This window comes from Carcharhinus amblyrhynchos, chromosome 6 (assembly GCF_965287045.1).
Source record: "Carcharhinus amblyrhynchos chromosome 6, sCarAmb.v2.hapA, whole genome shotgun sequence".
In the NCBI taxonomy this organism is placed as follows: Eukaryota; Metazoa; Chordata; class Chondrichthyes; order Carcharhiniformes; family Carcharhinidae; genus Carcharhinus; species Carcharhinus amblyrhynchos.
The window spans coordinates 61,909,252-61,922,845 of record NC_137329.1 but is presented as its reverse complement, the minus strand read 5'-3'; positions in this window follow the sequence as shown (position 1 = coordinate 61,922,845).

The following is a 13,594-nucleotide window of genomic DNA, read 5'->3' as shown; positions in this document are numbered from 1 at the left end:
CATCACCACCCCCACCCTTGGGTCCCAGGTGCCAGAGAACATGAACTGTAGACAATGCCAAGAGGTTTAAGTATGTGTGCTCAGGGGGCTGAGTGGGGGGTCTGGAGAGGAGGGGGTGAGTGGAGCAGATCTGATGAGAGGTGTTGAGTTGGGGGGGTCAGGTCAGGTCATCCTCATGGCTGCATGGTGTGGGGGTTGCTGGGGATCACCCATTGTTTGTGGCTGGTGGAGAGGATCCCCTTTTTGCTGAGGGGTTGGTGATGCTCCATTGGTCATTGGGAGGGCTACCATTTTTTTAGAGGGAGTGGAACATGTCTTTGAGTCTGGAAATTGACAGCCATTTAAAAATATTGGGCCAACCTCGGAACAGTGGGGCTTGCAGGCAGGTTGCTCAAAATGAGCTTATTTGCATCTTTCAGGTGAGTGAATCCCACGTGAAAGATGCTGCCAACGGGAAGCACTCTTGTTTTTCCACCGGCATGCGTACTAGCTTCAAACTGGGAGAAGTTAGCCCAATGTATCTAAGGTTGCTGAAAAGTGAAGTTCTTTTACAAGGTGTGAAACTTGCAAGTGTTGACATTTGAAGAAACTTTGGTGTGCTCATGTGAGGAATGCAGAAAGTTAGCATGCAGCTGCAGCAAGCAAGTAAGAAAGCCTTATTGCAAGGGAATAGTAATACTGGAACACAGTGGTAAATTGTGAATTGGATTTATATTATCTGGAGATTAGAAGAACGTGAGGTGATCTCATTGACTCCTACAAAATTCTGAAGAGGCTTGGTCATATCGATGCTGAGAGAATATTTCCATTAGTTCGGGATTCTAAAACACAAGGGCACATTCTCATGTTAAAATACTAATAATTTAGGACTCAGATGAGAAGTAATAACTTTATTCCAAGAGTTTTGATTATTTTCTCTACCCGAAAGGGCTATGGATGCTCCATTGTTGAATATATTTAAGGCTTTGATAAACAGATCTTTGTTTCTCAAAGAATAAAGGGATGTGGGGAACAGGTGGAAAAATGCATTTTAAGCCCAAAATGGAATTAAGGGTTATGGGGAGAGAGCGGAAAAGTGGAACTGATCCACTTCAGATCAGCCATGATCTTATTGAATGGCGGGGCAGGCTCGAAGGGCTAGATGGCCTACACCTGCTCCTATTTCTTATGTTCTTATGTTCTTAAACTCCTGTATAAACAATCCCAGCCTGTCCAACCTCAAGACAACCCATTCATTCCAGGAATCAATCTAGCAAATCTGCTCTGAACCACTCAAACACATTTATATCCTTCCTTAAATAAGGATACCAAAACTGCACCCAGTATTCGCGATGCGGTCTCACCAATGCTTTCTCCTTTCTTTTTGTGCAACAGTTGTTAAAAGTAATCGCGCAGATTCAACACTCAGTAAAGAAGGCAAATGGTACATTGGCCTTCATAGCGAGAGGATTTGAGTATAGAAATCGGGATGTCAAATTGCAACTGAATAGAGCATTGGTGAGGCTGCACCTGGAGTATTGTGTGCAGTTTTGGTGTTCTTATCTGAGGAAGGACGTCCTTTCTATGGAGGGCGTACAACGAAGCTTTACCAAGCTGATTCCCAGGGTGGCAGGTCTTTCACATGAGGAGAGATTAGAATTATATTCATTGGAGTTGACACGAGTGAGAGACAATCTCATGGAAACTTCTAAAATTCCAATATGATTAGATGGGGTAGATTCAGAAAGAATGTTCTGGATGGTGGAAAATCCAGAACTCAGGGTTTTAATTTGAGGATACCGTTTCAAAATGAGGTGAGATGAAATTTCTTCACCCAAAAAGGGTGAATCTGTCAAATTCACGACCATGAAGTAGCTGTGGCCAAAATGTTGTATAATTTCAAGAAGAAATTAGGTATAGCTCTTGGGGCTAAAGGATCAAGTCATAACCAGGGGGTTAGGGGGAGGCATGATCAGGCTAGCAAATTTGATGATCAGCTATGATCAAAATGAAAGGCAAAGCAGGCTCAAAGTCAAATGGCTTTCTCCTGCTTCTAGAACAAGGAACAAAAAGCAGTATAGCACAGGAACAGGTCCTACAGCCCTCCAAGCCTACACCGATCATGTTGTCCTATCAAGACCAACTGCTCATATCATTCTATTCCCCATCTGTTCATGAGTCTAAATGTCGCTAATGCACCTGCCTCAACCACCTCACCTGGCTGTGCATTCCAGATCCCACCACCCTCTGTGTAAAAAAACTTAGCCCGCACATCTCCACTAAACCTTTCCCCTGTTGAACTTGTGCCCCCTAGTAATTGTCATTTCTGCTCTGGGAATAAGCTTCTCACCGTTCACCCTATATATACCCTACATAATTTTTATAAACTTCTGTCAGGTCACCCCTCAGCCTTGGGCTTTCCAGGAAGAACAATCCCAACTTATTAAATATCTCCTCATAATTAATATCCTCCATATCAGATAACATCCTGGTAAACCTCTTTTGTACTCTCTCCAAAGCCTCCAAATCCTTCTCGTAGTGTGGTGACCAGTATTCCAAATGTGGCCTAACCAACATTTTATATAACTGTAACATAATTTGCCAACTTTTATAATTGATGCCACATCCGATGAAGGCAAGCATGCCATGCGCTTTCTTTCCACCTTTTCCATCTGGGATGTACTTCAAAGGATCTGTGGACCTGCACGCTCAAATCTCTCTGTGTGTCGATGCTCCTGATAGTTCTGCCATTTATTTTTTAGTTCCCAACTAAAGTGGATCTACCAAAATGCATGATCTTACATTTGTCTGAATTAAATTCCATTGTGTGGATGTGCCGGCGTTGGACTGGGGGTAAACACAGTAAAAAGTCTGACAACACCAGGTTTTAGTCCAACCGATTTATTTGATAGTAAACTCACAAGCTTTCGAGGGGACTGCCTCTTCGTCAGGTGAATGGAGAGTTCTGGCCTCGGACAGAGCATATAAAGCACAGACAGTTTAGAGATTACTGATTAGAATGCGAATCTTTACACCTAACCTGCTGTTCAAGTCTTAAAGTGGCCGACAATGTGAGTGGATGTAATTTTACAACTCATCCGCTTTATCCTGGACCACAATGTCTTCACCTTCAACAACCAGTTTTTCATCCAGACACACGGAACAGCCATGGGGACCAAATTTGCACCTCAATATGCCAACATCTTCATGCACAGGTTCGAACAAGACTTCTTCACTGCACAGAATGTTCAACCGATGCTATACACTAGATACATCGATGACATTTTCTTCCTTTGGCCTCATGGTGAACAATCACTGAAACAACTATATGATGATATCAACAAATTCCACCCCACCGTCAGACTCACCATGGACTATTCCCCAGAATCGGTTGCATTCTTGGACACATGCATCTCCATTAAGGATGGTCACCTCAGCACCTCACTGTACCGCAAGCCCACAGACAATCTCACAATGCTCCACTTCTCCAGCTTCCACCCTAAACATGTTAAAGAAGCCATTCCCTATGGACAAGCCCTCCGTATACACAGGATTTGCTCAGATGAGGAGGATCGTGACAGAAACCTCCAGGTGCTGAAAGATGCCCTCATAAGAACAGGATATGGCGCTTGACTCATAGATCGACAGTTCTGATGCGCCACAGCGAAAAACCGCACCAATCTCCTCAGAAGACAAACACAGGACACAGTGGACAGAGTTCCCTTCGTCGTCCGGTACTTCCCCGGAGCGGAGAAGCTACGACATCTTCTCCGGAGTCTTCAACATATCATTGATGAAGACGAACATCTCGCCAGGGCCATCCCCACACCCCCACTTCTTGCCTTCAGACAACCACACAACCTCAAACAGACCATTGTTCGCAGCAAAATACCCAGTCTTCAGGGGAACAGTGACAACAACACCACACAACCCTGCCACAGCAACCTCTGCCAGACGTGCCGGATCATCGACATGGATACCATCATCACACGTGAGAATACCATCCACCAGGTACATGGTAAATACTCTTGCAACTCGGCCAACATCGTCTACCTGATACGTTGCAAGAAAGGATGTCCCGAAGCATGGTACATTGGGGAGACCATGCAGACGCTACGACAACGGATGAATGAACATCACTCGACAATCACCAGGCAAGACTGTTCCCTTCCTGTTGGCGAACACTTCAGTGGTCACGGGCATTCAGCCTCTGACCTTCGGGTAAGTGTTCTCCAAGGCGGCCTTCACGACACACGACAGCGCAGAGTCGCTGAGCAGAGACTGATAGCCAAGTTCCACATGCATGAGGACGGTCTCAACAGGGATCTTGGGTTCATGTCGCACTATCTGTAACCCCTGTGACTTGCCTGGGTTTGCAAAACCTCACTCACTGTGCTGTCTGGAGACAATACACATCTCTTTAACCTGTGATCAGTGCTCCTTCCACTCACATTGTCGGCCACTTTAAGACTTGAACAGCAGGTTAGGTGTAAAGATTCGCATTCTAATCAGTAATCTCTAAACTGTCTGTGCTTTATATGCTCTGTCCGAGGCCAGAACTCTCCATTCGCCTGACGAAGAGGCAGTCCCCTCGAAAGCTTGTGAGTTTACTATCAAATAAATCGGTTGGACTAAAACCTGGTGTTGTCAGACTTTTTACTTAAATTCCATTGCCATTTCTCCACCCAATATTCCAGCCTATCTATAGCTTGCTATGTTCTCTGACAATCTTCATCACTATCTACAACTCTGCAAATCTTACTTTCATCTGCAAACTTGCTTGTAGACATAGACATAGTACAGTACAGCACCATACAGGCCCTTGGGCCCTCAATGTTGTGCCAAGCTTTGTCCGAAACCAAGATCAAGCTATCCCTCTCCCTATCATTCTGGTGTGTTCCATGTGCCTATCTAATAACTGCTTGGAAGTTTCTAAAATGTCTGACTCCACTATCACAGCAGGCAGTCCATTCCACACCCCAACCACTCTGAGTAAAGAACCTACCTCGGACATCCCTCCTATATCTCCCACCAAGAACCTTATAGTTATGCCCCCTAGTAACAGCTACGTCCACCCGAGGAAATAGTCTCTGAATGTCCACTCTATCTATCCCCCTCATCATCTTATAAACCTTATATATAAGTCGCCTCTCATCCTCCTCTGCTCTAAAGAGAAAAGCTCTAGTTCCCTTAACTTTTCCTCATAAGACCTACCCTCCAAACCAGTCAGCATCCTGGTAAATCTCCTCTGCACTCTCTCCAGTGCTTCCACATCCTTCTTATAATCAGATGACCAGAACTGCACACAATATTCCAAATGTCGTCCTGTACAGTTGCAGCATAACCCCACAGGTCTTAAACGCAAACCCCCTGTTAATAAATGCTAACACACTATTAGCCTTCTTCATGGCTATATCCACTTGAGTGGCAAGCTTCAGAGATCTGTGGATATGAACCCCAAGATCTCTCTGTTCCTCTACATTCCTCAGAACCCTGCCATTGATCCTGTAATCTGCATTCAATTTTGTCCTACCAAAATCAATCACCTCGCGCTTATTAGAGTTAAACTCCATCTGCCACTTTTCGGCTCAGCTCTGCATCCTATCAATGTCTCCTCGCAGCCTGCAAGAGCCCTCTATCTCATCCACAACTCCACCAATCTTGGTGTCATTAGCAAATTTACTGACTCATCCTTCAGCCCCTCCTCCAAGTCATTGATAAAAATCACAAATAGCAGAGGACTCAGCACTGATCCCTGTGGTACACTGCTGGTAACTGGTCTCCAGTCTGGAAATTTTCCATCCACCACCACTCTCTGTCTTCTATGAGATAGCCAATTACTTATCCAATCTGCCAAATTTCCTTCTATCCCACACCTCCTTACTTTCTTCAGGATCCTACCATGGGGAGCCTTATCAAACGCCTTACTAAAATCCACGTATACAACCATCAACTGCTCTACATTGATAAATGTACATTGAATAAATATGGACAGGGGCCACTCGCTACACAGGGTCAGTGTGGACAATGGTCACTCTGTACATCGGGTCAGTGTGGACAGATGTCACTCTGTACACAGAGTCAGTTTTGTCAGGAGTTACTCTGTACACAGGATCATGGGGATTGAAGTTTAATCTCCATCTTCAACAGATACTAGCTCACTTGTTTCTCTGGCTTCCTGCTTTGTGCCTCTCGTCCTAAAATTTCCTAAAATATAAAAACACAGAATCAAATCCAACGACAAATCCTGGGAACATTCTCCACACTCTGTGTAACTGGGAAAAGACTCCCCAAGATACACGGATCATAAGACCATACGCCATAGGAGCTGAATAAGGCCACTTGGCCCATCGAATCTGCTCTGCTATTCAATCATGGCTGATTTTTTTTCTCATCCCCATTCTCTGCCTTTTCCCCATCACCCCTGAACCCCCCTTATCAATCAAGAATCAAGGATTGTTCTCTACGCTGTGTGTAACTGAGAAATGACCCCCCCGAGCTTCCTGGGATCATTCCCTACACTGTGTAACTGGAAAAATGACTCCCTGAGCTTCATGAGATCGTTCTCTACACTGTGTGTAACTGGGAAATTATTCCCCATGCTACACAGGATCATTCTCTACACTGTGTGTAAATTGGATAGGTCTCCTTCAGAAACCCAGTATCATTCTAAACACTATGTTACAGGAAAACAGACCCCTGAGATTCCCAATATGGTGTGCAACAGATTTCTGTTCCTTTAACAAATGGCATGACTCTGTACACATGTTAATCTGTGGACAGTGGTCAATTTACAAATGGGTTAAATGTCGGAAACAGTCATCCTGTATTTTACCTCAGGGGAGACATAGTCAGAGGAAATCTGCACACACGGCCAGTGCGCAAATGTATCACACGTTCAGTATGGACAGAGGTCACTCAGTACACACTGTCTGTATGACCAGAGGTCACAGGGTTAGTGTGGTCAGGACTCACTACACAGGGTCAGTATGGACAGGACTCTCACTACACAGGGTCAGTGTGGACAGTGGTCACATAGTCAGTGTGGACAGTGGTCACAGGGGCAATGTGGACGGGGGCGCGGGGGCAACGTGGACAGGGGGCACGGGGGCAACGTGGACAGGGGGCACGGGGTCAACGTGGACAGGGGGCACGGGGTCAACGTGGACAGGGGGCACGGGGTCAACGTGGACAGGGGGCACGGGGTCAACGTGGACAGGGGGCACGGGGTCAACGTGGACAGGGGGCACGGGGTCAACGTGGACAGGGGGCACGGGGTCAACGTGGACAGGGGGCACGGGGTCAACGTGGACAGGGGGCACGGGGTCAACGTGGACAGGGGGCACGGGGTCAACGTGGACAGGGGGCACGGGGTCAACGTGGACAGGGGGCACGGGGTCAACGTGGACAGGGGGCACGGGGTCAACGTGGACAGGGGGCACGGGGTCAACGTGGACAGGGGGCACGGGGTCAACGTGGACAGGGGGCACGGGGTCAACGTGGACAGGGGGCACGGGGTCAACGTGGACAGGGGGCACGGGGTCAACGTGGACAGGGGGCACAACGTCAACGTGGACAGGGGGCACAACGTCAACGTGGACAGGGGGCACAACGTCAACGTGGACAGGGGGCACAACGTCAACGTGGACAGGGGGCACAACGTCAACGTGGACAGGGGGCACAACGTCAACGTGGACAGGGGGCACAACGTCAACGTGGACAGGGGGCACAGCGTCAAATAATCAAAAAGGGGTTGCAACCTCTGACAGCCTATATACATGTGGAACACTGGCTGCTCAAGGCTGCAGAAAACACAGACAGCCTGGGAGTCCATGAACACCTCAAGCTACAGTTGCTGCAAGCAACATCCTCCAAAGCAAATAAAAGGACTCTCATGTAGAGAGCACTCTGCCAGTGACTTCCACCATCTCAAGAGAGCATAGAGTGCCATGTCATGTCTGGACAGTTGACGGGGATGAGGAAGTGGAGGGTATGAAGCAACATCCTATACAGGAAAACCCTCCATGCCAAACAAAAGAATACAAAAGGTATTTTCATGAGATGGTTTAAACTGTGGGACCAAAAGAGGAGTCTCTTTATACTATGTGCTCAAGACATTTAATCAATTAGTGCCCTCCAGTTGAACATCCTTAACCTTAACAGTGCAATTAGCATTTCATTAATATTCAGCAGGTCTTTTCTACTGCAGCCGCGAAATTTCCTTTCTACCAAGGGACTAAATTATTTATTTATAATAATTATATATAATATATAAATAATTGTACAACAATTTATATATAATTTATAAATATAATTATATATAAATTATTCTGGGCCTAAGTTCCATCCATATGTTCAATATTTTCATGAAATTCTGTCAAATATGAGTACATGTTTTACACTTACTGCAGTTATACAACTTGTTAACCTTCAAAGTATCAAGTGTAGACATCCCAAATCGTTGTCCAATTTGTATGTTTGGGTTTAGTTTGGGCACAATGGTAGGACTTATACCATCTTTAGAAAAAGCAAATCTGCAAACAAAAGATAAATATTTAAACTACTGCTCAGCTTTCAGATTTAACACAACAATCAAATTTCATATTTCCTTTCTGTTATGATGTCCACAGGGGATAGTCATTAGAGCGCTGTAGACTTCACAGAATGCAAATTTCCCTGTTAGTTGAGGGGAGGCTCACCCAACAGGAAAGGAGCACTGGAGGTTTAAAACCAATTGACTCCACTCAGCTCTGCAGTCTACAAGGGTTGACTTGCAGGTGTTGGGTGGTACTTTGAGAATGGTGTTTAAAAAAAAAGTGATTGTAAGAGAAGATGGACCTCAGTAAGATTAGTACATTGGTGATGAGGAGGAAAGCAATTTTTTTCCTACCATTTAGATCATCTTTACTGTCAAGATAAATAATCTTCCAGAAAGAAAAGTTGCCATCAGACCCTCCCTGGGTCTGTGTCCTGATGGGGGTTAAAGGGTGTCCTTTCTTGTCTCTGCTGTATCCAGTAACCTCCTGAGGTTGCCTTCAGTAAATCTAGAGGATGCTCATTTTATCCACCTTTTCCTGTGCTGCCTGCATGCCCACCCTTGGGGTTTCTATGGAGCTGCCCCTCATTAGTTAGGCAGTTTGGCAGCGCATTCCAGCAAGTTGCAATTTGCTTGTTAGCATTCAGGGGAAGGCAAGTGAGAAGTTGCAAGTGTGCTGATGAAGGTGGTGGAGGGGGCAGGGATGTGGCTGGTGGCTTAGTGCCTCTATGATTGGTGGCAGGGGAGAGAGAGAGAGAGGTGTCATACAGTCTTTGGAGTCAAGGGGAGATGGGGACCTTGTGTGGGAGGGTCCAGAATGGGGGGGGATCACTCTGCCTGAGGTGGGTGGGCTGCTGCAACTCTGTCTGAGGTCAATGAGGGAGAAGGGTGACTGCTCCACTCTGCCTGAGATCAGTGAAGGAGAAGGGAGGTCACTGCCACTCTGCCTGAGATGGGTGGGGGTGAGGAAAAGGGCTGTGGTTGGTTTGGATGGTGGGTTGGGGGGAATAAGAGAGTCAGTAATGGTGGGGGAGACAATATCTGGCCTGGAAGGGATGTGGCTGGGGAGCAGCATTTTATCTCTTCCCCTCGTGCAGTTGGAAATTCTAATCAGAACTGCAGGGTTTTGGATGCAATAAGCCCTGCCCACAGGTTTGTGCAGTGTGATTTGAAATCATTGATTTTCTTTTTGCAAGCAGAGTGCATATGGGGCACCTGAGAATGGGTCTAAAAGTTGGATCTGAGACACCCCCAGTTTCAAGACTACCAAGCTGTTTGAAAGAAAATGGTAAAATAATGGCTGCAAAGTCGCAGTGTTGGTGGTTTAAGAAAAGTACTGGTGTTTAAAAAGTGGCAAAATTCAGGATCATGTGAGCATATTTGCTTTTCTGCCAAGTCTGGAAAGGGTGTATGTTTATGGATTGTTGTTTGACTTGGAACATTATAGCTGTTAAGGTTTGAATAATATGGTTGTTTTTTTTTGTAAATGGTAAAAGTTATGCCAATTTTTCTTGTTATATTTTAACTATGTTCTTAAAAAATAATTTTGTTTGGTAAAAGTTTCCTACGGTCACTTGAAACATACCTGGAGTGAAACATGCTCACCTGTGCAAAATTCACAGGTTAAAAACTTGGGGGGGCCTGAATTTGGGTTTAAAGGCCATTAAGATAGCCCTATCATTGGAAAATGCAGATAAAGGAGATCAAGAACTAAAGGAGACATCAAATAGCACTGTCCTCCAGTTGTGGGGTGGGGCCAGTGAGTTTTGCCTGGCTGTGAGGAGTGCTTTTGGAGTTGGGTGAAAACAGGCAGTTCAAGTGGTAAATTATAAGGAGGTAAGTAGTCATTAAACTTGCTTTCAGGGTGAGCTAAATTAGTTCTTTAATTGGGAAGTTAAAAGCTGCGCTTTAGTTAGTACACTCCTGAAACAGAAGTCAGCTGTGTCAGTTCTCAGCTGAACTCTATCTGCGTATTCATACAACTGATTCAAACTAGTTCTGGGGCATTGTATGTGGAAATCTATAAGAAGAGAGGCTGGTAAATGCTGCCTGGCTGTGAGGAGTGCTTTTGGAGTTATGTGAAACAGGTAGTAGAGGCTACAAGAGAGATTTGATTTATTATTGTCATATGTATTAACATATAGTGAAAAGTATTGTTTCTTTTGTGCTATACAGACAAAACACACTCTTCATAGAGAAGGAAATGAGAGAGTGCAGAATGTAGTGTTAGTCATAGCTAGGGTTTAGAGAAAGATCAACTTAACGCATGGTAAGTCCATTCAAAAGTCTGGCAACAACAGGGAAGAAGCTGTTTTTGAGTTGGTTGGTATGTGACCTCAGATTTTTGTATCTTTTGCCAAAGGAAGAGTGGCAGAGGGAGTGTGTGGGGTCCTTAATTATGCTGGCTGCTTTGCTGAGACAGTGGGAAGTGTAGATTGTCAATGGATGGAAGGCTGGTTTGCATGATGGATTGGGCTACATTCTCAACCTTTTGTAGATCCTTGTGGTCTTGGGCAGAGCAGGAACCATACCAAGCTGTGATATAACCAGAAAATGCTTTCTATGGTGCATCTGTAAACATTGGTGAGAGTCATAGCTAACATGCCAAATTTCCTTACTATTCTGAGAAAGTAGGGATGTTGGTGAGCTTTCTTAACTATAGTGTCAACATGGGGGGACCATGACAGGTTGCTGGTGATCTGGACATCTAAAAATTTGAAGCTCTCGACCCTTTCTACTTCATCCCCATTGATGCAGACAGGGGCATGTTTTTCTTTATGCTTCCTGTAGTCACTGACAATCCCTTTCGTTTTGTTGACATTGAGGGAAAGATTATTGTTGCTGCGCCAGTTCACCAGATTCTCTATCTCATTCCTGTACTTTGTCTCATTGTTTGAGATCCAACCCACTATGGTGGTGTTCTCTGAAACTGACAGTGAGCTCAGATTGAAAAAAGAGGATTGTGATTTGATTGGCTAACAGGAAGCTGTGCTAAATTTGAAATTCCATTTAAATTACTGGTTAGAAATTGAATTGAGACTGAGATAATAAGGGGAGATATATAATAATGTTTAAAGAAAAAAACCCAAATTAAAAACAAATTGCATAAACAAGATGGAGGATCAGATGTGTTGTTCATGCATGATGTGGGAGCTGGTGGAACACATTGTGGTCCCCTGTGAGCATGTCTGTAGCAAGTGTTGGTTGCTTGAGGAACTCTGAGTCTGAGCGGATGATCTGGATTCTGAGCTGCAGATGCTGTGACACATCAGGGAGGGGGGAGAGATACCTGGACACTGATCCAAGAGGCAGTCACATCCCTTGGATTAAATATCTTGAATTCGGCCAGTGGTCAGGGACAGGTGAGTGAGGTAAGTAGAGGTATCTAGAAGGTAGGGATGCAAGACCCTTAGTCCCTGAACTTGACCCATCAGGTTTGAGATTCTTGTTCCCTGTATGAATGGGAGCAAGTACTGCCGGGTGGATGAGCAGGGAGCCGTTCAAGTTGGGGGGAGAGAAAAGGAATGTAGTCATAATTGGGTTTGGCATAGTTAGGGGCATTGACACTGTTCTGTGACCAGGATCAAGAATCCTGAAAGTTGTGTTGCCTGCCTGGTGCTGGGGTTCAGCTGTCTTGACTCTTGTCTTGCCACTGGATCTAGATGGGAATTGAACATAAGAACATAAGAAATAGGAGCAGGAGTAGGCCATCTAGCCCCTCGAGCCTGCCCTGCCATTCAATAAGATCATGGCTGATCTGTCGTGTCTCAGTTCCCACATTCCCGCCCTCTCCCCATAACCCTTAATCCCCTCACCTATCAAAAACCTATCAACCCACGTCTTAAAAATATTTAGCGAGGCAGCCTCCACCACTTTAACGGGCAGAGAATTCCAGAGATTCACCACCCTTTGAGTGAAGAAGTTCCTCCTCGACTCTGTTCTAAACTGCCCCCCCTTTATCTTGAGGCTGTGCCCTCTAGTCCTACTGTCCTTTCTGAGCGGGAAGAGCCTCTCCACCTCTATCCTATCCATCCCATTCATCATCTTATATGTCTCAATGAGATCTCCCCTCATTCTTCTAAACTCTAACGAGTACAAGCCTAGCTTATTCAGCCTCTCCTCGTAGCTCAACCCCCTCAACTCTGGTATCAGCCTAGTAAACGTCCTCTGCACTCCCTCCAAGGCCAAAATATCCTTGCGTAAGTGCAGTGACCAAAACTGCACACAGTACTCCAGCTGCGGCCTCACCAGTGCCCTGTACAGTTGCAGCAAGACCTCCCTACTTTTATATTCAATCCCCCTCGCTATGAAGGCCAGCATCCCATTAGCCTTCCTGACCACCTGCTGCACCTGTAGGCTGGGTTTTTGTGACTCATGCACAAGGACCCCGAGGTGCCTCTGCATCGTTGCATGCTGCAGTTTTTCGCCATGTAAGTAATAGTCCTTCCTACCATTATTCCTATCAAAGTGGACAACCTCACATTTGCCAACATTAAATTCCATTTGCCAGTTACTGGTCCATTCACCCAGCCTATCTAGGTCCTTCTGCAGACTCTCCACACCCTCCGCACAATTTGCCGTTCCACCAATCTTGGTGTCATCAGCAAATTTCAACACCATACACTCGGTTCCCTCCTCCAGATCATCTATATAAATGGTAAATAGCTGAGGCCCCAGCACAGACCCCTGGGGCGTTCCACTAGTCACCAACCGCCAATCCGAATAGCACCCATTGACCCCCACACTCTGCCTCCTATTTGACAGCCAATCCTCTATCCACGCTAACACCCTACCCCCAACTCCATGCCCCCTGACCTTCTGTAATAACCTGTTGTGAGGCACCTTGTCAAACGCCTTCTGAAAATCAAGAAACACCACATCCACTGGCTCTCCTCTATCCGCCGCTGTAGACACATTCTCATAGAACTCCAATAAATTCGTCAGACACGACTTCCCCTTAATGAAACCGTGCTGTGTCTGCTCTATCAAACAGTTCTCCTTGATCACCGGATTCTAACATTTTACCTACAACAGACGTTAAACTAACCGGCCTATAATTCCCTGCCTTTTGCCTGCCAC